This window comes from Hipposideros armiger, unplaced genomic scaffold (assembly GCF_001890085.2).
Source record: "Hipposideros armiger isolate ML-2016 unplaced genomic scaffold, ASM189008v1 scaffold_493, whole genome shotgun sequence".
Lineage (NCBI taxonomy): Eukaryota > Metazoa > Chordata > Mammalia > Chiroptera > Hipposideridae > Hipposideros > Hipposideros armiger.
The window spans coordinates 356,545-383,412 of NW_017731843.1; the positions used below are offsets into that span (position 1 = coordinate 356,545).

General features: G+C 45.0%; 1 protein-coding gene across 2 annotated transcripts in view; it reads left to right on the plus strand.

Annotated features, from left to right (window-relative positions):
* Positions 1 to 26,868, plus strand: part of GALNT14 (polypeptide N-acetylgalactosaminyltransferase 14) — a 202,867-nt gene that overhangs the window by 71,941 nt on the left and 104,058 nt on the right. The window contains exon 1 of one of the 2 annotated variants that reach the window (XM_019667301.1): positions 17,189 to 17,249. The exons of the other annotated variant lie outside the window; for it this stretch is intronic. The gene's annotated coding sequence lies outside the window, so the exon portion shown is untranslated. Of the gene's footprint in view, positions 1 to 17,188; positions 17,250 to 26,868 lie in introns of those variants that run through there. 2 annotated transcript variants of the gene reach the window in all.

A 26,868-nucleotide genomic window follows, 5' to 3' on the forward strand; every position in this document is an offset into this window, starting at 1 on the left:
CCAGCGTGAGCGGCCAGTAGCCACAGTGAGCAGCCATCCAGAAGCCAGCGACTGATCTGCCTCGCCCGGGAAGAGCGCAATGATGATGCCAACTTGGGCCAGTGAAGCAACGTCCTCCACAACTACTGAAGAACAAAAGGATAGCAACTTGTCTGTTTCCCTTCACCCAATTCCCCAATAAAAATCTTTAAAAAGAAAAGAAAATCCATATTTGAATTTTTTTCTTTGTAATACTATGCATTTTGTTGCATGCATTTATAAGCATTCTGGGAAGGGCTTCCCCATGGCACATGCACACAGAAGGTTCACAGCCCCTAGACTGGATGGTCTTGACCCCACCAATGTTGTTGTAACCACGTCTCCAACATCTGGGTCAAAGCGCTTGGCCAGTGCTTCCCCAGGCCCCAAGGTCAAGACCCTTGGGCGAGCCTCCAGGCGTGTTCTTGGGATGCTTCCAGCTCTTTCTGCCTCTGGATTCAGTGTTTTGAAAGCTGATCCTTGCTCAAAATCGCACTTGTGAGAGTAGCATCCTGGAAAGGAGAGTGGGGACGGAGAAGCCTGAATGTACCAAGCAGACAAGGGTAAACCAGAAACCCTCACCTTCCACCCAGAGTTTCCTCAAAGTGTGATCCGTTCACCCCCTGCCTACCTCAGGATCACTTGGGGAGCCTATTAAAATGTAGACTCCCAGGACCCCACCCCAGACCTACTGAATCAGAATTTTGGGAGCAGGGCCTGGGGATCTGTGTTTTATGAGCTCCTTGGGGGCACTCGGATAGTTGAGACCCAGAACCACTGCTTTAGGTTGCTTGTGCCCTGGGGCTTTTAGTTTGACCTGAAGTTCAAAATTTTTATTGAATTTTCAAGAATACCTCTAATTTCTAAACCAAGCTACCCTTGGTTTGGATGAAAGCGTGCAGAGAGGAGGATCCTGGCTTTTCACACTGTACACACAGGTCTCTTCTCACTCCTGTCCAGCAGAACTAGAGGTCTTCTTGTCAGGCTAGACTTTCCTCTCTGGCTGGGCCACTTTTCGTAAGAGAAATAAGGCAGCCAGTCACTGTACGAGCAGGGTCTCATCCCCTGCTGCTCTGGAAGTCCCGAGCAGTAACAGATCCATTGGAAAGTAATTCAGGTCGCCACTGTTAGCCATGGCCTGGCCAGCGGGGAGCCTGTCCCCTCTGCCGTGAGCCTGCTCAAAGCCCCTATTACAACAGGAGACCCCTTCCGGGATCCAACGCGCTGCTGAGGGGTGGCACAGACACTCGGGTGGCAGGGGCAGGCCAGGGCTCAGAGAGCAGATAATGGCATAATGGCCCCTCTGGCCTCCAGCAGCTGGAGTCTCAGCTGACCTGGGCTATTCTATTTTGACCCTGAAGTTTTGCCAGGCAGTTGATCAAGTGAAATGACAAGTCTGTGGTTTATCCAGCACCTTTAGCCCCAGCATTTAAAGTGCGATTCAAAGGTCACTTCCAAGGGGTAAGTGCCCATGTCATTCATGCTTTTAAAATATTAGGATAATGAAAAAGCAGTGTGCTGGCGCCTTGTTAATGGGTGTACACTTTCCAAATGTTCATTAGCCCTTCTGACGATTGCCGGTGTTATGTGGACAGTCCATTTGATAGCAGTGAGCCTGAAGATACACAGTATCTGTGCTGTGAATAACAATTTTCCATTTAAATTACTGCTTTTCCAGAGCATGATTTCTTTCATGAGCAGTGTTTTCATGGCTGAGTCTCATCCTTCTTTGCTCAGATCCTTTCCTGGGCAGAACTCTGGCCCAGTTTCCTGCTTGTGGCTCTATGTGGCCTCAGGCCTCAGTCTTGCCATCCAGAAAATAGACAGAAATCCCCAGTTTCTCCTCCACCAGGAGAACCCTCAAGTGCTTTTTTTTTTTTTTTTAGCTGAGCCATCCTGCTACCTGTTGGCAGCTCAGCGGCTGCTCAGCTCGGGCTGGACTCGAACCGCTGTTGCTCAGAGCTCAAACTCTTGAGCGAGCTCATAACCAACTGAGCTCAAGTGCTTTTTATTTTGCTTCATGGTGTCCGGTCTTGAAAGATGTTATCCACTAAATAAATGGCTCTGATGTTATGATGCTTCTGTTTTCCCACTTTTAATAACCAAAATATATTTACTAATTAGAGTTTCTGGTTAGCATGGGAGCCAGTAATTCTAACTGAGTTGATATCATTCTAGTCAAAGGCAAAGAAATGTGACATTTTATTTCTCCTGTGGGGCTTTATCAAGGGTAAGCAAACAGATGAAGTCTGTTAGGCTTTGGAATATATTAGAATAGCTCGCAGTGCCTTGTTATTACGTTCCAGGGCCTCTGGAGGTTGGAAACCAGTGGGTTGTTGTTCTTTCTGTTCATTCATTTGTTCAATCATTTGTGCGATAAATGTCGGTGGCGTGGGCACTGTGCTGGGTGCTGGGGGTGTCGCATCAAATGAAACAGACAGGAATCTGCTGTAGGCAGAGGACAGATGAACAACAAGGAGAGGCCAGGGAGTGATAAATGCCATAATAACAATAAAACAAGATGATGGAGGGAGAGTGACGGGGCCACTTTAGATAAGGCAGTTGGGGAAAACTTCTCAGAGGAAGGGACATTTAAGGTGAGATCAGAATGACAAGAAGGAGCCAGCTACGCCAAGATGATCTTTAATCACACTGACAGAATGGCCAGAGTAAGTCCGCACATATGTAAATGTGACTTCAGTCTTAACTCAAACCATTTAAAAAAAAAATCGGAATAGTCATTAAGTTCGCTCATTAAGACTCCTCACTCCAGGGCATTGCAGGATTTGTCACACTTCCTTGAAAAGACAAGTTTACCTGTCTCTCTCCCTAAATAATCTGTGATCTCCTTGAAGGCAGGGACACTGACTTGCTCCCCCTCTATCCTCAGAGGCTAAAGCAGGGCCTGGCTCAGGGGAGGCCTGCAGTCAATTCAGCGGGTGGATGAATGAATGAAGGAGTTAACGACGTTGTCACTCTCCTCAAGCTTTGCAGGACCACACTGTGGTGGGTTTTTACCAAGCAATGGCAGGTCTCCATGGTGGGCAAGAACTGGTAAGAGGGGTCTTCCCAGCCTTGATCTGATCTGCTAGTCCCTCAAGCACTATGGTCTGAAGACTGCATACGAAGAAAAGTTTTAGTCCTTAGTAAAATATTAGTGTCCTGCTATTTCCCTTGTTGAGGAAGCATGGATGCTATGAATCCCATCCAATCAGAAGCATGACTGTTGTTGGATTGAGGCTACAAAATGGAACGGGTGCCTGAGGGGAAGCAGTGGGCTTTCTGGCGTGGCATCACCCCTGGATGTGTTTTTGTGGGTCTTATTTTGAAGGGTGGGCCTACTCAGGAACCCCACCTGGCTCAGATCTGATCTGTGGCTATCAGAGTTGGAAGCAGCAGGACAGGAGGGCATGGCAGGGCATGTGGAGAAAGACGGGCTGAGAAGAGTCCCACTTAACCTGGGTGGAGAGTTCACCCAGCTGCGGGTGCTACTGGGTGAGTTTACACCTATAGTCAGCACAGGGTTGGGGGCTGTAGCTGTCTTCAGTCACAGATCCAGAAGGTGGCACCCAAGATAAAGTGGCCAACTGTCCTGGCAGTCAGGCCCCTCAACCCATAATGCTGGGGTTTAGGCACTAAACCCGAGGACGGGCAAAGGGCCTGATATCAGACAGGTCACCAAGATTCAAAGTGCCAGTGCCAGGCAGAACACAGCACAGTCATGCGGTACAAGAAGTGGAATGCAAGACTGGGGCTTGAGGCCAAGTGAGGGCTGGCTGGGAGCACTGACGGTTGGCTTTGGTGTGTGTCGGGAGCTGGTCAAACCCTCTTGTCTCAGCTTAGGTTTGGCTGCAGCTGAGTAAGAGGGCTCAGGTGTGAGGAACAGGAATGAGAGGCCCAGAGGCTGGTGACTCAGCAGGCCCTGGTGGGGTAGCTCTTATGGGTCCCTTCCATTGGAAGCGGGGGTGCCAGATAAAATACAGTTATATTTGAATTTCAGAGAAACAAGGAATAATTTTTTTTATTGTAAGTATGAGATGTGATAAAAAAATTACAGTGAATGTTTAAATTGAAAAATTTATTACAGTAAAAGACACCTTGCCATTAATCCCCCTCAAAATATTCCCCTTTGCTTCAAACACACTTATCCCATCATTCTTGCCACTTTAAGCAGTTCTGGAAGTCCTCTTTCATGAGTATCTTTACTTCATCCTCCATCATGACAACGCTTCGTGTCACACATCACTCTGGTACGGCAAATTTCTGTCAAATAAAAACATTACGGTGCGTCCTCATCCACCTTATTCACCGGATCTGGCACCGTGAAACTTCTGGCTCTTCCCCAAAGTCAAAGTGATTCAGGACATCGAGGCAGCCATGACTGTGCAACTAAAGCCCTCATGAAAGAGGACTTCCAGAACTGCTTCAGAAAGTGGCAAGAATGATCGGATAAGTGTATTCGAAGCGAGGGGGAGTATTTTGAGGCGGGTTAATGGCAATGTGTCTTTTACTGTAGTAATTTTCTTATTTAAACATTCATCGTATTTTGTGATCACACCTCGTATACCCTAAATATTACATGAGATATATTTGTAGTTGATCTGAAATTCAAATGTAATAGGGCATCCTATATTTTTATTTGCTAAGCCTGGTAAGCCTAATTTGAAGGCAAAAGGCAGAAAAGCTCCAAAAGAGGCCACTGATTTCTAAGGCATCCACAGCCTGGTTTATCCTCTGCAGTTAAGGCTGATGGAGCTACCGTTTCTCTTCTACCTCCCTGAGCACATGTTCCCCTGGGTTGGCTGTTGAGCTGAGGGAAGGAGCCAGAGTGGCTGGGACGGATGCAGACAGAAGAAGCATCTTGACTGAGTGGAGGAAGGATGTGCTGCTGTCTCTCAGGGGGCCAGGCTTCCAGGAAGAGCAGGCTGTTGCTCTTTGCTGCCCCTCACTGAAAAAGTGTCCAAAGTGAAAATGCCCAACTTCCCACTGTTATTTGACCTTGAGGATGTCCTCAGTAACACCTAGGATGTGACCTCTAGGATGTTACCTACCCAACTATATAGATCATCAACATTTATGTCTGGCGAGGGTTCTCTGCTTCACAGAGTGGGGACCTGATGCTCTCAGGAGTACAGGGAGATGGGGGACAGGACAGCATTGTATGGGTGCTGAGGATGTAACCCAGATCTGTGGGCTCCTGGTCAACTTAGAGCCCACAGACCCTGGACAGCTTCATGGATGCTGTTCTTTTCCTGATCCTGTGAGAACTGCGTGCAGAACAACTTAGAAGGGCTAGCATCCTGTCCCAGTAAGGTAGTTCTGTTGTGTTAGATAACTCAGCACCTTGACGAGTGTATCTCATTGGCAGGTGGCACAGTTTTTCTCTTTACTGAGGAAATTCTATCAGCCCACAGCACACATGACCGGGTTGGGGGAGTGGGAGGCTGAGTGATGTCTTGTTATTTTTGAGTTGAAAATGAGAGGCAGTGGGGGCAATGTCCACTAAACTATTTCTGAAATGTTTGTCACTGACTGTCACTTTTGAGTATAGAGAAAGACATCTTCTTAAGACAATCAATATGAACTCTTTATTTCAGTGACTGAATGGTGAGGCTGTGGACTCACCGGTGATGGGGTGTCACAGTCTCTAAACCCACAGAGGGATGTCAACAGGACAGTAAATGGAGCAGGTGCCTCTGACCCTCTGCTTTCCTTGTGTTAGTCAGGGTTCTCCAGGAAAGCAGAGGCGGTATATGTGCATGTCTGTCTCTGTCTCATCTCTGTCTCTATCTCTATCTATCTCTATCATCTCTGTTTTTATCATCTGTCTATCTCATCTGTATCACATTATCAATCAATCAATCAATCATCTATCATCTAGATTAACTTTAAGGCTTTAAGGTCTTGGCTTATGTGATTATGGGGTCTGGTGAGTCCAAAATCTGCAGGGCTGGAAGTTCAGGTAAGAGCTTATGTTACAGTCTTGAGTTCGGAATCCACAGGGCAGGCCAGGCAGGATGGACACTCAGGAAGCATTTCTGTGTTGCAGTCTTGAGGGGGAATTCTTTCTCTGAAAACATCACTTTTTGCTCTTAAGACAGTCAACCGATTGAATGAAGCCCACCCACAGTATGGAGGGTAATTGGCTTGACTCAAAGTCTGTTGAGTTAAATGTTAATCTCTATTCAAAGCCTACTGATTTAAATGTTAATCACGTATAAAAAAAATACCTTCACAGCAACATCTTAGGTTGCTGTTGACCAAACAATTGGATCCCATAACTTTGCCCGGCTGACACATAACATTAACCATCGGAGTGAGTTTGCCTGCGGATGTGCCAAGTATATAGAGCGGCTGGAGACCCAGAAGGAATGTCAGGTACTTTCAGGAGGATTTTTCTCTCCAATAAGGCTCTGGGTTACTGGCTTTTCTATAGGAGGTTTGCAAGGTCAGAGTGTTCATCCTGATTTCCCCTTCTCCTCTTATTACTATGCCTGATTCCTTCTTGCTTGGAGGAGACCAGTCTTTGTTCTCTTAAGACCTACAACTGTGGATGAGGCCCACTCAGATTATGGAGTCATTTGCTTGACTCAGAGTCTACTGATTGTAAATGTTAATTATATCTAAAAAAAAATACCTTCACAGCAACATCTGGGGTTTGACCAAATGGGCACTGTAGCCTAGCCCAGTTGACACATAAAACTAACTGCCACACCTACCCTCTAACCATCCTGACAGCTGGGAAACTCTGCTGTTGACTTAGATGAGAAGAGAGCCAAGGAAGATATAACTAACTGTGTTCAGAGCAGAAATTTGGCACTAGGTGGGAGCAGGCCAGGAGCCCAGGAGAGCAGGACGGTATAGACCTCAGTGGTCATATTCACTTAACCCACCGCCCTGCCCTGTAGAAGTTAGGGTGGGGCTTCAGGCCGGGAAGGCTGGCACAAGATAGGAGAGATTAGAAAAGACCTGTTCAGCTGCGCTGAGATTGCTGCCAGCTTTCCCCTCCCTGCTCAGGTAGGTTACACATCCCCATAGTCTGTGATGAGAATTCCAAACATACCCAGCTAGGTAGAGTGTCTCACACACCCCACCTAAGGCAGGTTCAAAAGGATTCCAGCAACAGGCTGCCTGATGCAAGCCCAGAGTATTCTGCTTGATGCAAGGCTTTCTACTGAGTTCGTTTCCCTGCCTCTGTCCAGCAGACTTTTCTGGTGATGAAGGTGGTTCTCTGAAGCACCTTCCTGCCTGGTTACTTTATTTCCATCTCTGTGGGAAGACTTTCCCCTCTCCTTTGCCCCTTTGCCCTTCTCCTGAGTTATAACCTGACTGTGACTTACAGGCCCTCTGTGGGGTGAGGTCCTACACAGGACAGCTCCCTGTTGCTATAGGGCTACCCCCAGACCACCCACGATGGAGAGCCCCTCACCTCCAAAAGGGCTGCACATTTCACTTTTCAAAAAGTGAACTTTTTAGTGTAGAATAATTTTAGGTTCACAGAAGTTGCAAAGAGTACAGAGACTTCCTGCCTACCCCTCACCCAGTTTCCCCTAAGTGTTATCATCTTATGTTACAAGAAGCATTTGTCACAATTTAAAAACCAACATGGGTACTACATGACTATTAACTCCAAACTCTATTTGGCTTTCACTAGCTTTTCTGCTCCATTATCCAGCCCAGGATGTCACGTTGCATTTAGTGCTTTGCCCCTTTTCAAGCAGGCTTTGTCTGTCTGCCACTTGCTTCCTCTCACCACACCCCTTCTGGTTCTCCCTTGCCCTCTCCCCAGTCTTATGTCTCTGGTTGGATGGTCACTGACTGGAAGCCCCTGGTGGTGTCTGTTGATCTTTGTTCAGAAGCCTAACTCAGAGCTTTCTTCCTCTTGCGTGCTGGGAGGAAGGAAGCCACCCTGGCCGCTTGGTAAATATTTTACAACATCTAATGGAATCAAGTTGTTTACTCTGCAGGAAATAGAAAGGCATTAGTTAGAGCAAGTAACAAGCTGGCTGGTTGCTGACTCTTCAGGTTTAGCAAGAGGCCTGGGAGCTTGAATGATTTCTACTTAAGGAGTTTTAATGCTGGCTGGCAACTGTAACACCCCAGAAGGGATTGGCTGCTGCGGCTTCTTGGGGTGGGGCCCTGGCCACCAGAGCCCCAAGGGGCCAGGATTGGGAGTCAGGCTGCCTGCAGTCTCAGGCTCACTGGGGACATTGCTTGACGCTCTCAGCCTGTGCCCTTGGAGGGTGTCCCTGTGGGGCCGTGGACCACATCCTGAGCATCATGTCTGCATCCATCAACATGGCCCCTCGCCCATAGGACCTGGCTTTCTTGACTGTAATAAGAAGGGTGGTGCTCAACACATGGCCCCAAGGCAGAGTGCACAGGACTGCTTGTGGTGGTTGCAATTCCGGGAACTCCCACAGTGCTGCGTGCTGCATTTATCTGCTCCCGCCCCACCTCCCCACCTCTGGGTCCCACCTCTACTTTTTCATACTTTGCCCCCCAAGAGTTTCATTTCACAGAAGAGTGAAATAAAAATGTTGATTATTTAAAGCAAGGCAGATAAATGTTGTAGTAAATTGTTTTGAAGCCATTTACAAGCTGTGTGTTGTAATGAAATTGAATGTGAAGTCAGAAGGGAATCAGTGAAGAGGGTCTGAGCAGAATCTTGAATGAAGGGGAAATGGATTTTATAGACCCACAGGTTTGCACGTTGGTCTGCTCCTTGCACGCCCCCCTAAGGAGAGCGCTGTCTGCCTTGCTCCTCCCTGCTGGCCCCCGCCGCCTCCTCTCCCTCTTCTCAGCCTGTGCGCCCACCTCCACCCTCTCATCCTGCTCTATGCCTTCACCCGTCCCCCTGTCTCAGCCCCTGCCACACACACCACAGTTCTGGGATGCTCCAAGACCTGAGGGCCGGAGACTGAGCTGCCAGTGTGGTTCCGTGGCTCCTTGGCCCAGAAGCTGCACCGGCCTGGCTGTTCCCCAGTAACCTGGGAGCCAAGCAGCGGAGCCAGCTCTGCTCTGGCGTGGAACATGCAGGAGTCTTTGATTGGACTTTGGAGGTTTCTGAGGAAACTTGGCATTCCTGTGTCCTCCAGCCAAAAGCCACAGAGCCAGCAGGGCCCCAGGCCTGTGGTCCCTAATAGAAAGCAAGAGAAGCAGACCAGGGCAGGTTTTCTGCCTGCTACCCTCCCACCTCCGGTGGGCGGCACATGTACCCAGGAGTCCTTCTTGGCGGTGATGAGGTTATCCCTGACCCTGAGCGTGCCCCTCTGGGCCCAGGGCAGGTGGTTTCATGGCCCCTGTGTCAGGGCTGTTCCTCCCAGACAGCTGGGAGCTGGCTGTCAGGTTTTTGGAGGCATCCCACATGCTCAGCAGCTTTGGATTAAAATGTTCTAAATCCACCTATTATGATCCTTAAGCTGGTGCCCCAAGGGGTTGGTGCTTGGCTGTGAACCAACTCCCCAGAATAGGTTGGACACTGGCAGGGAAATGACACTGGAGAGGAGGTGGATGAGCAAGCCTCTGCCTCTGCCGCACGTCTCCAGCTGTCAGGGTCCTCTTTCTGGTCTGGCTGGTAAGAAGGCTACATCACAGCTTTGTCCCCTTATGGCACGAGACTCACCTGCAGAGACAGTTAGCATGCAGAGGCCAGCGCCTGCCTGCCGAGCTTATGATTCATTATGTCTGGGGTATGGCCCTGGAATCTGTATTTTGACAAAGCTCTCCTGGGTCATCCTGATGTGCAGCCAGGTTTGGGAACCCTTGCTCGAGTCCACCCTCCTCTCCCAGGAAGAATCCCTTCAATGTCCAGGCTCTCATGGATTTGGATGTGGAAGGGAGACTGGGGCACACCTTGGGCCTCTCTGACCCTTGGTTTTAGTTATACAAAGGTAAGAAATGTTACCTCTAGTACCTGTCAGATCCCCAAGTACAGAGTCCTTGGGAAGAGCCAATTCTGAAGCTATCCAGAGCCCAGTGAACAGCTATACACGGGAACCTGAGCTCCTGGGATAGACACCCTGCCTTAGTAAAGTGGGAAGGTAAGGAGAAGCATGGGAGGATGAGGGACTCTAGGGTGCGATGACTTAGGATTTCCCCAGGAGGATAATAACGTCCTTCACTAGAAATGATGCAACATCACAGAAAAGCCTGTAAAACAGCCCACATGCTGACTTCACATCCCATGTTCTCACCTGCCTTCCCTCCTTGCATTGCTTGGTCTGATTGGAGGAGGCAGGGGAGGCGGGGCTGTGAGATAGGCCTCCTCGCTGCCACTCTCAGATCCTGAGGCCCACAGCTCCGCCTTCTGCCAGCGGTCAGGCCCTGCTGTTGTCTCCTGGAGAAGGGCTCGTTGTCAGAAGTGCTGATTGCGGCGTCCTGCACCCTGTGTTCTTTGGGGCTCTGCTGGGGAGGGTGACCTATGCTGTGAGATTTAGCCTTTCAGGGGGAAGCAGAAGACCTGAATGGAGTTTATTTCCAGCGATGCCGCTTCCCAGCATCCCAGCCCAGGAAATGGGGCTCAGCCTCCCTGAGGCTTTGCTTCTCCTTTAGCAAAAGGGGATTTTCATTTCTGTTCTTGCCTCCCCTATAGAGACATTTGAAAGACCAAATGAGCTGAAAGATGAGAGAACTCTTGATAATTCTAAACAAGATCTGTGAACTTGAAATGTGTGGCATAAATGTGTGAGAGCTGGGCAGTGAGGAGTGGCGGGAACTGTGGAGAACTGGAGAACAGAATTCACTTCGCTTAGAAAAAAATAAATACTGTAGGCTCTGGTTAACTCACATCTAAGGGCCACATTTGGCTGGTAGGCCAACAATTAACCTCTATTATAAAGTGTTCACAAGCCAGGTAGCTATCCTCAGTTTCTATACCACATTCATTAACTATGATATAGCAGCTTTCCAAACAATGCCCTACAAAATATTTTATCCCTGGATGTGTATATGTACAGGGACTCTATGAATACAGACTCCAGAGTCAAAGCTGGTCTTAGGTTCATACCTGGTCTCTGATGCCTAAGCATGGTATTCTTCCTCTGCTCTCATTTTTTTCTTTATTTGTTAAATGTGGATAATAATGGCACCTACCTCATTGGAATCCTGTGAGGATTGAGACAGTCCATGAAAAATTTAGCTCAATGACTGCTCATAACTTGCTCAATAAGAATTTAATATTATTATTGTTGTGTTATTATTATTATTCTCTGCTTTGTTGCACAAAGTATAGGAGGGATGTACGTAGCAATAAAAACACAATGATAACCCAGAATAAGAGATAGAGGTAAAGAAGAGTCAGAACTTAAAAGCAGACAAAGATGACCTCAAAGGTCTCACATGGTGCCAGTTGGAAAGTTTTACATTTTACTTTGAGTTTCCTGATAACCACAGGGGACAGGGAGAAATGACCAATGACAAGCCTCTTTATCAACATGGAGGAAGGATCATGGAAATTCCTTCTGGATTCGTGTTTGTATTTTTTTTTCCCCAAGGGAAAAAAAAAGATCTTCATTCTTGGTTAATGGGCTGAAAGTGTACCTGGATCACTCAGGTGGGTGGCGTTTGGAAGCTAGTATTTCCTCACTGGCATGCCTGAGCCCAGCGTGGCAACTTGGTGTTTGTTAAACCTCTCCCACCCCTAGATTCTGAGATGTAGGATGGTCCCCTCATAGCTATGGCTTCAAAGTTCAAGGTTTGGGCCAGTTTTCTCATTGTCCTAAATGTGCGTGATCATGGGGGTTGCTCAGATATTTTGGTAGTCCCATCGTTGTCTGCACCATGTACCTAACCCTCTCCCTGAGCAATCTGGTCATATTCTCCTCCCAGCATGCAAAAGGCCCCTAACATCTGCGTCCCCACCTCCCATCAGGTAGCCTTTTTGAGGGATTTCTGGATGGTGATTTCCTGTGAGCATATTGGTTTAAATGCCCAATGCCTTTGATGGATATTATACCCCATACTTCTGACTAGCCAAATGCACTTGGGATAGGGTGTAGCCAGTAAGTACTTCCTAGGAGAACATTGTTGGGTGTGTGCATTGTTAACAGGGAGCATCAAAGTACATGTTTCTCGAGTGGAGAGACTGCACATCTGTTTATCTTGTTCTGTGTGACATCCTAGGCACTGAAGGACACTTAATAAATCAGTGTCCTGATGAAGATGGTGGTACTGTCAGTAAGTGATAAAAATTGGGAGTGCAAAAGAGGACATTACTTGATTTGAATGTGAACCTTGTGTTTTCAGGGAAAGCAAGCTCTGTTCAGTATGTTTATTTTAGGAGGGCAGCATGTTGAGTTTGCAAGCACAATGCCATCGCACGATGAAATGAGCAGGGCATTATTTGACTGCTCAGCCCTTCCAAATATTTCTGGGAACGCTGATGTTTCAGGACAAAAGGCTTGTCTTTTCCCAACAATATGTGCCTCTAAAAGGCTTACTAATGGGAACATCAAGGAACAATTACATGAAAAAAATTGATCTTTGAGTGATTAAATGGTCTTATAATACATTGCTAGATCTTTGCTATGTCATTAGAGAGGACAGTACATGAAGTTGGCAGTCAGGAATCCTGACAGCATTCAGAGAGGGTGGGTCTTCCTGGCACTGCTTTCCAACATGCAGGGAGGCACCCGATAGCCTTGTAGACCCGTCCCCTGGCCCACCCCGACCACTGATCTCATTACTGTGGTATCTATGATTCCGTGGCATAGACTTTTGATATTGTTTACAGGTTGATCTCTCTGGGCTGTGGGGAGGGACCAGTGTGGTGTGGTGTCTTTTTAACTGTAACATGCACAGGACCTACCATGTGGGTCAGAATATATTGGGTTGTTGGAAAAGTCATGACGTATTTTTTCTGTTTTTTGTTGCAAAAATGCATTATGACTTTTCTGACAACCCAATATATTTGTTGAATGAATAAAGTAATTTTGCAGAAGCACTAAAAAAAAAAAAAAAGTCACGGAATCCATCCTTTCCTAATAAGGTGGAGGAGCCCAGAGAGTTTTCCCACATGGTCTGCAGCCAGATTGTGGCCCCTGCAAGAACTAGATCCTTTGTCTAGTCCACATTGCCAAGTGCAACATTTTTGACTGGAGGTATTGAGTTGTGGTTTTTCCCACTCTTGACTGTGTACATCATTTTTTTCTTCTTCACCTCATTCATTCATTGACTCATTCCTACGTTATTTATCAAACAGCTACAATGGGCTAGGTACAAAACAAAACAGATAAAGTACGCTAATGGAGCTTTTATTTTAGCAGGGAAGTTAGGCAATAAATAATAAACAAATCAGGGAAAGTATATATTATGTCCCAAGGAAATAAATGCTATGTAAAAAATAAATAGGAGAACAGGAAGGGGGATTGGAAATATTGACGAGGGGCAGGCAATAGTATTCCATAGCGTGAGGATGAGAAAGTGAGGTTTGAGCAAAGCCTTGAAGGAAGAGAGGGAGTTAGTCTTGCAGGTATCTGGGGAAATGTGTTCGAGGCAGAGGAAAGAACTACAGCAAAGGCTCCAAGATGAGAGTGTGTTTGAAGTGCTTGAACAACAAGAGGCCAGCAGAGGGGAATGGAGTGGGCTGGGTGAGGGTAGCGGGGGGAGGAGGAGTTGGGGTGAGACCGGTAACCAGAACCATATCAAGCATAGCCTTGTAAGCCATAAAAAAGGACTTCCGCTTAGATGCAGAAGGAAATGGAGAGCCATCGAAGAGTTTTGAGAAAAAGAATGATATGATCCGACTTGTCCTATAAAAGGATAATTTAGCTGTCGTATTGAAAATAGACTTTGGGAGGGCAAGAGCAGAAGCGGTGAAATCTATGAGGAAGCTACTGAAATATTCCAGGTCAAAAATGATGGTGGCTTGGATCCAGATGGTTGCAGCAGTGGAGGTGTTGAGAAGAGGCAGATACTAGATATGTTTTCAATCAGAACCACCAGGATTTCCTGGTGGATTGGATACAGGGCGCACGAAAGAGGAAGGGAGGGAAGGATACACCAAGGTTTTCACTTCAACAGACGGACGGATGGAGTTGCCATCAATAGAGATAGAGAAGGCTATGGGTGGAACTGGATTGCCCACCACCCAACCAGCCCCACTGGTTTCAGGCCTGGGATGGGAGAGGGATGGGGAGAATATGGGAAGTGATCCAGCTCAGTGAGATTATACCTCTCCCCTTCTGAGTCCCCAATCTTCTTTCCTCACCAATTCAAATGCGACTTTTTCAGTCTTCCCTTTAAGATTGATCACCTCATTCATGACATCTAACTTGATTAATTTTACCTGGCTGAAGTCTCCCAGTTCATTCCATATTCATACATAGATATGCTTTACTTAACACAATAGATGAGTTTTTGAAAAGAGAGGTGTAAGTCACCTTTCAAAAAACATATTTAAGCCTATTTTTTATTCACCAGGGGAGCTAACTATTTAAAGTACCCAGTTATTAATGCTTTTGTAAGGTGAAGAATCTTTGTTAGGTGACTGTGGAGCTCCATGAATTTATCAGTTTTGTAAGATCAGGTTATAAACATATAAAACTGAGTGCACACTTATATAATATGTCTCTCTACATGAGATACCTGCTAAGCGTCTCACCAGAGGGCCACTGAGACCTCAGGATCAGTGTGTTCTCATCTGAGCTTATCATTTTCCTCCTAAATCATTGTCCTCCTGTACTCCGTTTCACCCACGCCTGAAGTCTCAGAGTCATCTCTTGATATCTGTCCTTCTCATTCTCCCCTCCCTTCCCCCTAGCTTGCCACTTCTTCACATCTGTAAACTCTCTTGCATCTCCTACATTCTTTCCATAACCCTCTGCCTCTATTATAGCTCAAGTGCCCAAGACATTTTAATGGGCTTCTTAACACTTCTTCCTGTAACGACTGTATCTATGTTTTCTAATGCATCACCCCACATTCAGCTATTTGAGTAAACTACCAAAAGCATGTTTCTTCTTATGACCCTTCTTTGCTCAAAGATCTGTAATCTCTCCATCACCTTGTCTATACCTTACAATCTAAACACCTAAACATGGTATCTAAAACCCTGTCTGACTGACCAGCATGCACTTTTCTGGCATGTTCACCACCACTTATCCATTCATCCCCATGCACCCTGAGAGGTATCCAGGATGAAATATTTACCACACCCCGTAGCCCTGAGCATAAGCAGGTGTGGGCCTGCACCTTTATCACCCTGGGCCTGCAGTGCCCCTCAGACTTACTTATTCTGCTCAAATCCTTTCCATTTTCAGAGACCAGCCCAAGGGCCTCTTCCTCTTTGAAGCCTTCTCTTTTTTTCTGGCAGAAATGACCTTCCTTAACACTTCATGCAAATCATTTTTATAACATGTCTCCCTCTTATAGTGTGTTGTTATTTTACTGCTCATATCTTCCTCACCAACCTATACGTTTCTTGCCTACTGTCTTCATCCTCACCTCTCTCTCGTGCCTTATGTATAGTGAATATGTAATAAAAATATGCTGCACAACTGTATGGCTGTCCTTTTTCTTATTAATGTTTTATTTTTGACATGTGCTGCATACATTAAATTGTAGGTTTTGTGAAGGCTGAAACTATCCTTGGCTTTTTACCTCCATCCCTTACCATACAGTCCCCACAGATGGTGTTTATTGTGCTAAGTGCCGAGTTCTCCATTAGCTCTTCAAGGTTTACACATTAGTGTTTCAAGGTTGCACAACCTTACTGCAAATTGGGAATTCATCCCAGACACTCTGGCCTTTGGTTTGTTTATTTACTCATTCAATTATTTATATCCCATGTGGCAGGTATGCATTTCAGGCCACCAAAATCGGGTGCAAGAAATGTCACATTTTTTGGTTTTATTTCTGAAAAATTTAACCGGTGTAAAGCTTCCACCTGCTGAGCTAGCAGGAAATTCAGCGTGTCTCCTGAGAGCCCCCTAACCACTCCCTGAGGATTGTACTAAAGCCTCAGGCTTCTCACCAATTCTGAAGGGCTAGGGAAGGACCTTTCATTTGGGGCCCATACTGGTCACATCGTAGCCCACATGATCTGCAGGTCAGTGGCTCCTCTGCTTCCTCGTTAAGAGAGCTCAAGGGCCTGGGCCAGAGATCCTTTCTGAGATCCTCCATAGTCCCAGGGCTCTACAGGGAAAAGGGACTCAACCTCCACTCCTCATGGTACCAGAAATCAGCCCCCATCTCAGCTTCAGGGGACATTCTCAAACTTCCTCTAGATGAGACAGGGAAAATAAGTCTTGTTTCTTTTAGCCTCTTTCAATATTGCCAAAAAAAATTGATATCAGGATGATTTTCTTGTCACACATCTTAATAAAGTGATGTATGCTAAGTACACTTGTCATAAATTCATGACAATATAGAAATAGAAATAAAGAATTTGGATCAGGGAAAGCACCCGAAGTTGCAGTAACTATAATTGCTATAGTTAAGCTTCACCTTTGACTCTAAGCTTTCTGGCTGTCAAAATGAAAATGGAGATGTGATTTCATAACTTTATTATCAGAAAAGAAGACACAATCAGTTTTTTAAAGAGAAGCAAAGATTTTTCTATGACTTGGTTCTAAAATAAATTTTTCATGTGAAGCTTTACAAAGGGAATATCAAGTAAAGTCTTTTAAGGTATTCATATGGATCTCTGTTTCTTGAAGCTTGTGCCACTTGATAACTACTTAGGAGGCTAGGTGTGCCTGAGGGCCTGCCCCTCAAAGCACAGACAACAGATGCTGGTCCCTTCTTTTGCTACCTTCATCTTCTGTTCAAACTCCTAACTATGGCCAGATAGTATTGATATTGCCACTGCACTATAGTCTAAATAGAACAGAGACTGAAATAAACATCTACTAAAGATCATAACCTAAGTGACAAAAGTATGGCCAGTCTGGGCAGGTGGGTTCTGCTCCTGATGTTCTCTTTGTCTGTTGATGGACTTGGCTGTTTCTTTCTCCTATTGAAATCTGTTTGAGCACAGGGGCTGGGACTCTGTATTTATCATTGAATCACCAAGGCCAAACGTGGTTCTTGGCATCTAACAGGCAAATAAATCATTGTTGAATTGATATGCTTGTGTTTTACCTCTATTTCATACCTGAAACATGATCTCTTAAGTTACCCTCCTGTGTTTCAGGAATAATGTGGAGCTGAATGAGAAGAGTTCCTCCAAGGCAGACACTTCTCTACTTCATATATGACAGGAATAAGGAAATAGGCCTGAGGATCCATCGGTGAGTTAGGGGACATATGAGAATTAAATGAAGTATGAGAACATTGTTGCTTTAAATAGAGACTATCAATAATGAGCTAGAAATTATATATATATATATATATATATATATATGAACCAAATAGACATTCTGGAGTTTAAAAGTGTATTCTTAGCATATTTGGGTTGGCAGAAGAAGGAGTCAACAAACTTAAAAAGAAATCAATTAACATTATCCAGCTTGAAGACCAGAATGCCAAAAGAATGAAGAATAGACAAAACATCCGAAACCTGTGGAACAACATAAAGCATACCAACACATGCATAATAGGAATCCTGGAAGGAGAGAAGAGAAAGTGACAAAAGAATATTTGAAGAAATATTGTCCAAAAACTCCCCAAATTTATGGAAAACATTAATCAATACATACAAGAAGCTCAATGAATCCCCAGTAGAATTAACTCAAAGAAACCCTCAGACACACCATAGTTAAATTGTTAAAAGTCAAAGATAGAATCTTTAAAGGAGCAAGAGAGAAGAGACTTATCACATATAAAGAATCCTCAATAAGATTAACAGCTGACTTCTCATCAGAAAGCTTGGAGACCAGAAGTCAGTGGTATGAAATATTTAAAATGCCAAAAGAGAAAGACTGTCAATCAAACATTTTATATTCACTAAAAACTATATTTCATGTGAAAATAAAATATATTTCATCTAAAAAATAAAATAAATGAAAAACAAAACAGAAACAGGCTCATAGATACACAGAACAAATTGATGATTGCTAGATGCAAGGGGAATTGGGGGACTGATTGAAAAAGATGAAGGGATTAAGAAGTACAAATTGGTAGTTACAAAATAGCCATGGAGCTATAAAGTACAACATAGTCAATAATACTATAATAACTACGTATGGTTCCTGGTGGGTACTAGATTTATTAGAGGGATCACTTCATAAGTTGCATAAATATCTAAGCACTATGCTATACTCCTGAAACTAATGTAACATTGAATTAAATTGTAATTAAAAATTGTATTTGTAATTTTAAAAAATGAAGGCGGAATTAAGACATTCTCAGATAAAAAGAAACTGAGAAAATTTGTTAGAAGACCTGCCCTACAAGAAATACTAAAGAGGGTTCTTTCAGGCTAAAATGAAAGAATACTAGATGTAACTCAAATACACACAAAGAAATGAAGAGCAGTAGTAAAAATTACTACACTGTACATGTATTTTTATTTGTTACTCTTTTCTTTTCCTACCTGATTTAAAAAATAACTATACAGAGCAATAATTATAAAAATGTGTTAATAGGCTTATAATGCATAAAGTTGTAATTTATATGGCAAAAATAGCATTAAATGGGAAAAGGATAGTGCTACATCAGAGCAAAGTCTTTATATACTATTGAAAATAAATTAGAATTAATCTGAACTAGATTGTTATAAATTAAAATGTTAGTTTTAATCTCCAGGGAACCTCCTAAGAAAATAACTCTTGAAAGGAAGAAAGAAAGAAAGAGTAAGGAATAAAATGGTACACTAGAAAACATCCATTTAACAAAAAAGAAGGCAGTAGTAGAAAAATAGAGGAACAAAGCTATAAGATGCATAGAAAACAAATACCAAAATGGTAGACATAAATTCTACCTTATTACCAATTACACATTATATTTAAATAGACCAAATACTTCAATCAAAAGGCAGAGAGATTGGCAAATGGATTTAAAAGAAACAATCCAACTATATGCTGTCTATAAGAGGCACATTTTAGATTCAAAGACACAAACAGGTTGGAAGTAAAAGAATGGTTAAAGATATAACATGCAAACAATAACCAAAAGAAGCTTTATGAATACCAGACATAATAGACTTTAAAACAAAATTTTTAGTAGAGACCAAGAACACTTTATAATGATAAAGGATCAACTTTTCAGGAAGACATAACAAATATAAGCATACGATCACCTAAAAGCAGAGCTTCAAAATACATAAAACAATAACTAACAGAATTGAAGGAAAAAAATAGGCATTCAACAATAATAGTTGGAGACTTCAGTACCCCACTTTCAATAAAGGATTGAAGGTCTTGGAAGATGACCAACAAGAAACAGAAGGTTTGAACACTATAAACCAACTAGACTTAACAGACCTCCATAGCACACTCTACCCAATGGTAGCAGAACAATCAAGTGCACGTGGGACATTCTCCAGGATGGGCTATATGTTAGCTCATAAAACAACCTCAGTAAATTTAAAAGGATTGGAATTATGCAAAGTAATTTCTCCAACCACAAAGGAGTGAAACTGGAAATCAGTTACGGAAGGAAATTTGGGAAATTAACAAAATATGTGGAAATTAAACAACATATTGCTTAGTAACCAGTAATCAGGTTTAAAGAAGAAATCACAGGGAAACTAGAAAATACTTTGAGAAGCATGAAAGTGAAAACACAACCAAAGCTTATGGGATACTGCTAAATCATTGCTTAGATAGAAATTTTTGGCTGTCCATGCCTAGTTTTAAAAAGATCTCAAATCAGTAACCTTAACTTCCACCTTAAGAAATTATAAAAGCAGACCAAATGGAAGGAAATTAATACAGATTAGAGCAGAAAGAAATAAAGTAGAGAATATAAAAACCATCAAAAGACTTTAGAGAAAGATAAAAAAAATCAGTGACTAGAATAGCCGCGAGGAGCTCAGGGTACTTGCCAGGCAAGGCTGCAAAGGCCATTGGGACCATTTTGTGAAGGGTCCTGGTGCTCCACTCAGCACTGTGTTTGGAAGTGTGGGCTTGGAGGAGTCCTTGAAACTTTCTCCTAGAAGACTAACACAACGAAATGTGCTTTAAAGGATTATTTGGTGTTAGTATGCATTAGTTGGAGGCAGTGTTCTGTGCATTATAAAGACTAAAGAATGAAGTCAGTAAGGTGAAGCAGAGGCCACTGCAATAATCCAGCAGGCGGGGACAGAAGTCCAGTCGTGGCAATGGAAGGACAGGTTCAGTCTAAAAGGAAATAGGAAGCAAAGAAGACTGTAGGATTTGATGGCTGTCTGGATCTTTGATCTGAGAAGTTAGAAGGCATAAAAAGGACTTTAGGCTTGGCCCATGCTTTACTAGCTCTTTGATCTTAGACAGTTCTGAGCCCCCACTTCCCTCACCTATGAAATGAGAATAACAGTGCTTGCCTGGCCTACGTTTCAGGATTTTTGGTATGATTTAAGTGGGACAATGGGTGTAAAATAGGTGTCAAAGCGCCCTGTGAATGCTCAAACTGTTGATAAGTATGAGGATTTATTTGCTAGTGTCATAATGAGTTCAGTTTTTGACATGCATTTTCAACAGTGAGAACATCCTAGCAGAGATGTTGAGCACATAGCTGGAAACATGGGAGGGAATCCTGGAGAGAAACTAGTGCCAGAAGTAACATTTGGGCATCACCTACCTGTCTGAGGGGGAGAAGTGGCATGAGGGGTTGGTTGGAGGGGCAAGGCCTAGCCAGTGGAGAAATCAAAATGGTTAGGGGCGGAGGAAGGCCAGGGTGTGAAAAAACCAGGAACTCAGTTGAGGGTTTCCCAGAATTGCACCCATTATCCCTGAGATGAGAGACAGAAGTTAGTGGAACTGGGGATGAGGGTGTATCTGTGAACTCTACACAGGAGTTTCCTTAGAAAATGAAGGAAACAAAGCAGCATTATCAGAATTTAACTGGAGATTCACGAGTAAGGAAAGGTAGGCAACCCTGTTCATTGTAAATGATTGGCTTTGGAATAGAAAATTGGGACAATTTCAATCTTGCCCTGAGATTTCATTCTTATTTTGAAACAGACGCTCTGTTGTGCATCTGCTGTTAAAAGTGTCAGGATCATGAGGGAGGCCACCAGGGAGGATGGGGGTCCCATCTTGTCCCTGCCTCTGGTGTAGAGTTTTGCATGTAAGAGCCATGCCACGCGTGACAAATTGGTAGGAACCCCTGTCCAGGAAGCAGAAGGGAAATGCTCGCAAATCAGAATTACCCTAAAGCCTCAAGAGCTCATTTGCTTCTCAGTGACTCAGCCTGAGCACATGAGGGAGCAGCCCACTTGAGCCAGCAGAGCTCATTTTGGAGACCTGAGTCTTGTACTGCCATCTGTCCCCTGACCCATGTGCCACCAGCCAGATTATACCCAGTTTGTTCCCCAGCCCAAGGGTGTTCACAGATCACAGTATGGCACTAAACTTGGGGAGGAGTGTGACTCCAGGTCCCTCCTGACTTAGGGCTGCTTTGGGAGCTAACAGATGCAGTGGTCCCCTTAGGGCATAGATGCGGCTTTTGCTGGCGTCTTTTCCCACAGAGCCCAGCTGTTTTCCCAGCACTGAGCAAAGTGCAGCCCGAGGCAGGGCTTCCTGGTTTCTGAGCGTAGGACTCATCTTCTGCTCTTCACAGCAGATCTGTGGGAGGTTGATAGGACTCCAGTGGCTTAGCAGTGCTGCTGAGCTGTGCTGTGAAGGGGCTTCCTGGGTGGGAAAGAGAGATAATTGGGGGTGAAGGTGGTGCGGGGAATATTCTCAACAGCTACCCTGGCAGGTAGATTGCAAAATCAAGTTGTGCACTTGCTTGCAATGACCCTTAGGATGCTTCTTAATATGCTTGACTTTGGAAGGCACTGGAAAAGTGGAAGCAGAAGTCGGGCCCAGCTACCCTAAACTGCCGGCTTCATCTATTTCTTGCAGCCCAGAAGCGTAAGTTGTCTTGTATTTGGTTGCTGTTCAGGACATTCTGGAGCCCTGCACTGTGGTCTCCCTGCCACTCCTCCACCCCAACCCCCCTCACTTTCCCATTCCCAACCCTGGGCTTAGGTGGGGATGAAAGTTCTGGGATGTTGGTGGCTGGGAGGTATCTTGAGTAGGTGAGTTAACCAGCCATTCCTGCCAGTTTTCTAGGAACCATGGGCATGGAGGATTTTTCAGAGAAAAATCCCTCTTTCATAGGTTAGGGCTTTGGGCTCGAGCCTGACTGGTCACCCACCTTGAGGAGCCTGCCTCATTCACCGTGGGCCTCAAAGGCTCCTTCGTATCCACGAGTCTGGTCCTTGGGTATTCCTCCCCAGAATCACACCGTGGTTCTTGTGTGGTCTTCCTGAAGGACAAAGACACCTCCTTCCAAGTAAAGGAAGATCCCTGGCAGATTAATGTGACAGCTACAAGAAGTCCCTTGAGGAGACGGCAGAGGGAGCAGAGCATAGCTCAGCAAAGCCGGACAGAGGCTCCAAATAGGAAGACACTTATTGGAGAGAGAACATGTTACCTCAGTCTTGTGTGTGCGACCCATGCATCACACACACACAGGGACCAGAGGGAAGCCTCCATCTCTCCTTACAAGTTAGAATGCTCCTGCACCCAGGATCCTGCTCCCAAAGCCCATTTATTTATGGGATCCTAAGGGTGACAGCTATTTTCAAGGCTTAGGTAAGGCATTTAAAGACTTCCTTTTTCTCCACACGATCTTGTTTGGGTAGATCCTAATGTTGTGAATGTGTGTCAACAAGCTGTACCTGGGGATGGAGTCTTTAGTTTGGTGAGTTGTGGGGAGAGGAGGAAGTGACTAGCAAAGTAGGAGGGACAGGCAGCATTGGTAGGTGAGAGGCTAATCAAAGAATTGTCAGGGCAGTGCAAAGGGGGACTGGATCAAAAGTATGATTCAATCACTTCAGTGAGTCTAGATATAATTTCCTCATTACCACCTGTGATATTGTGTTTCTTCTAATAGCGATTGTTGAAAACGATGGTCCAGTAACCTGAGAATGAAAATGTGTCCAAGTCACGTGCTTTCTTTTGTAAATGTTTCTAGTCACCCACTTGAGGTCATGTTAGGCAGGGAGCAGTGGGACTTGCTCCACAACTCTGGGGCTGCTTGTACCCTAGGGTCGCCTGATGGGACTCCAGTGACCATCCAGACATTCACCTGTTAAGTGATCTCATGGTGTGAAGACAGGACTTGAGATGTAAACAGTTTTGAAAAAGAACTTGTAGTCACTTAACGGTTATGACATTAAATTCTCTGAACACAGGGTGATCTCTATTACAGGAAACTCCATTCTTACATTAGAATTGTACAATTGTATCTAGCTGTTTTGGGTGTGTGTGTGTGTGTGTGTGTGTGTGTGTGTGTGTGTACATTCTTTCTCATGACGCTTGAATATTAGTGGCTTATTTGGCCTGAAGGTGGGACTATCAAGATCTTTCTTACCCCAGTAAATCCAAAATACAGCAGTAGGCATCTCAAGTTAGAGCTGCTGATGGATCTGTACCTTAAACTGTATCTAAATTTGGGTTGTGACAGATACTGTTGGTCATCAGCACCATCTCTGTCCTTCTTGGCTCCCTCCTGTAGTTCAGGGGCTAGAAGCCTGCAAACTGCATTTCTCAGACTCCCTTGATATAAGCATTCTAACAAAAAAAGCATTTGCCTGAAATTTGCAAGGTAGGAGAGAGGCAGTAGCCACTGTTGCTCCAGCGACTGAGTGGGAAGGCTCATGGACTTCAGCGGATGGTAGACATGAGATTTTGCCAGCGCTTCTGGTTGTCCTGCTGTGATTGGTGACAGAAGTGTCACCTACCCTGTGCTTTAGGCAGCTGAGACCATTGGCAGCTGTCTCCTACAATCCCTGCATTTTCTGATTTCCTGAACACTAGTAGTGACTTCCCTAACTTTTGCTCCCTCAGCCTTTCCAACAATTTTACAAGCTTCTCAGTTCTTTTGTTCAGTTCCTCTTGCTAAAAATACCCGGAGTGGTTTCTTATATAAACACTTTGTGTTTCCCTGCTTCTGTCCAACCCTGCCCTAGATTTATCTGATTTCTAGGAGGCGAGTGGACAGATGCTGCCATGTCAGAGAGCATTTCTTACTCTGGTCATTAGGAATGGCAGCATTCTTCACCAATCTTGTTGGCTTCAATCTTAGCATGTCAGTTAAGTCCTGGAGGTCCCACTGCCTCCTCTTGTACTGTTCTGAAAACTCAAAAAGGTCAGGCCATTCCATACTAAATTGATTCCTGACCAAGTTCTGCAGTCATGAGGACCCTTGGAGATGTCATGCGCAAGTCCGATATGGAATTTATTCATTTATTTAACTATAATTTTATGAGCACCTACTACAGTAAGTCCTCACTTAACTTCATCAATAGATTCTGTGACTTTAAGTGAAAAATGACATACAATCAAACCAATTTTACCATAGGCTAATTGATATAAATAAGATAAATGAGTTTCTGTGGCATCTTGTCAGCATTATAACCAAATGATGTTATTTGAGGACCTGCTGTGCATGGTAAATGCTTTTTTAGGCTCTAGTGCTATCAGAATGAAGACACAAGCCCTGCTCTCCAGCTGTTCACTGTCTAGAAGACACACATATAATAACCAGATAAGTTTGTGTGGTATGCTCTCAGAGTGCTACCCTTGAGACGATGCTCTGTGGCTGTGTGCTACAGAGAAGGGCTAATTCTTCCTAGAAGGACAGTGGGAGGTATACTAGTTAGGATATGGGCTATGCTGCTGTAACAAAGATACCAAAAATTATTGTGGTTTGACCCAGATGGAAGTTTCTCCTTTTCTCTCGAAACAGTTCAAAGGTGGTCCAGGGAGGGTAGCGCTGCGCAACATGAGGCCATGTGGAGAGGCCAGCTCTGTCTTGTTGTTTTTCCATGTCAGAGAGTGTTGTACATGTCCACGTGGCTGACACTGGCCATCAGAATAGCATCCATGTCTCGGTTTATAGGAAGGGGGAAACAGAGGAGTAGGGGACCGTCAGTTTCCTTTTTAAAGGTTGTGACCTGTATGTTGTACACATAACTTCCACTCACCTTCCATTCATTATGTGGTTCCATCTGGCTGCAAGGCAGGCTGGGAAATACAGTCACTAGCTGGGTAGTCGCACCCATCTAAAACTCAGAGAGGGGTTTCGTTACCAATTGGGCAAAGTGGGGAAAGATTCAAGGAGACAGATCAGTCTTTGCCCAGATGGCTTCACCGGGAGGGGACACAAGAACTGCTGCTGCCCCTGTGAGGTTGGCTCTGGGCAGGGCCAGGTGATCAGCTATTGGTGGTGAGGCCAGCCATTTGGACATGATGGTGCGAAGGCAGTGGGGGTGATGATGATGGCCGAGGTGATACAGGGCATCAGTGACAGTGACTGTGGAGGTGGAAGTGGCAAAATGTGTGTGAAGGCTAGCTAGTCCTGTTCTGATCTATGTACAAGAGTCATAGAACTCGTCTCACATTTTACTGTACAAGTGACGAAACAGATCCAGAGAGTTGAAGTGACGTGCTCAAGGTCACACTGCTAGTGAGTGGCTGAATAGAAACTCAACCACAAGCCTTCACTCTTCTGGGTCAATACTTTTGTCTCTACACACATTAGGATTTTGGGGGGGTGGAGCAGTTTGATAAAGGGGAGCAGAGGGAGCACCCTGGAAGCTGAGGGTAGTAAAAGCACTTGAGAATTTCTGATAAATGCCCTCATTCCTGGCCCTCAGCTTTCATCCTGGAAAGGAGCACTTTCGGTTTTACTTTTTCTTATTTAACACAGCCAATCCCTTAACTGTAAGCTCCTCTCAGCCACTGCTACTTATAATAGTTTGTGAGCCATCCTTCCCCTCTCCTCACCTTCCCTTCCCCGCTAGATATGGTGGCAATGAAATACCACCTTGGCTGAGTCGGAGAATTTGTCATTTTTACATCTCCACATTCTAGTGTCTTCTGCTCCCGGTGACAAATAAATCCCTGGGCTGATGGTTGGCCCCGGCCATTCATTAAGCAAATAAAGCCCCGGCTGTGAGTGGGAGACTCGTAAATAATTCCTGGCGTTTTATCCCCATCGCCTGCTGCCTCCCAAGCTTTGCATATTTATAATCCAGGAGCAGTATTTCTGACACAAACGATTATTATGCATGGGAGACTCTGGGGAGAAGGACAGACTGAGGCCGCTGTAACCTGGGTGGACATGGCCCAGTTAACTGGACCTGGCTGCGGACTGTTGCCCTGAAGCCCAGAATGTGGACGTCATCATCCAGCAGGGGTGCCTTAGGGGCTCTGTGGTGTTCAGCCCAGAACTGGCCCTGGATGGGCTGAGAGTTCTGATCTGGCTCCAAGTCGAGGTGGAGAAAAGGAAGGCGACCCGGGGCAAGTGACAGCTTCAGCCTGTTCTGTCCTGGGGGTAGAGGACCGCCATCTTAGAGCAGGGAAGTGGCTATAGTATGGCAGAGCCCTTGGCAAGGTAAGTGCTGGCCAGTAAAGGATGCAGTTAACACTTTGCCCCCTCAGAGAGGCCAAGCACCCTCACACCTGTCTCCTCCCTGGGTAACCTCATGGGTGAGGGTGTCAGATTTCTGGCACTGAGGAATAGGAAGAAAATGAGAAAGAGTTCATGCTGGTAGCAACAAGGATCATTAACAGAAACGTTTAACACTGAAGAAGGAGTTAGATAGAGTTCATAAGTGTACTTACCTGCATTATGTGCCTCGCTACACATGCTCATAACCAATGAAATCAGCAAACCTTGTTTACCTGACAAAGACGCCACTGATGCAGCCTCCAGTCATCAGAGCATGCGCACACTCACACACACACACACACACACACACACACACACACA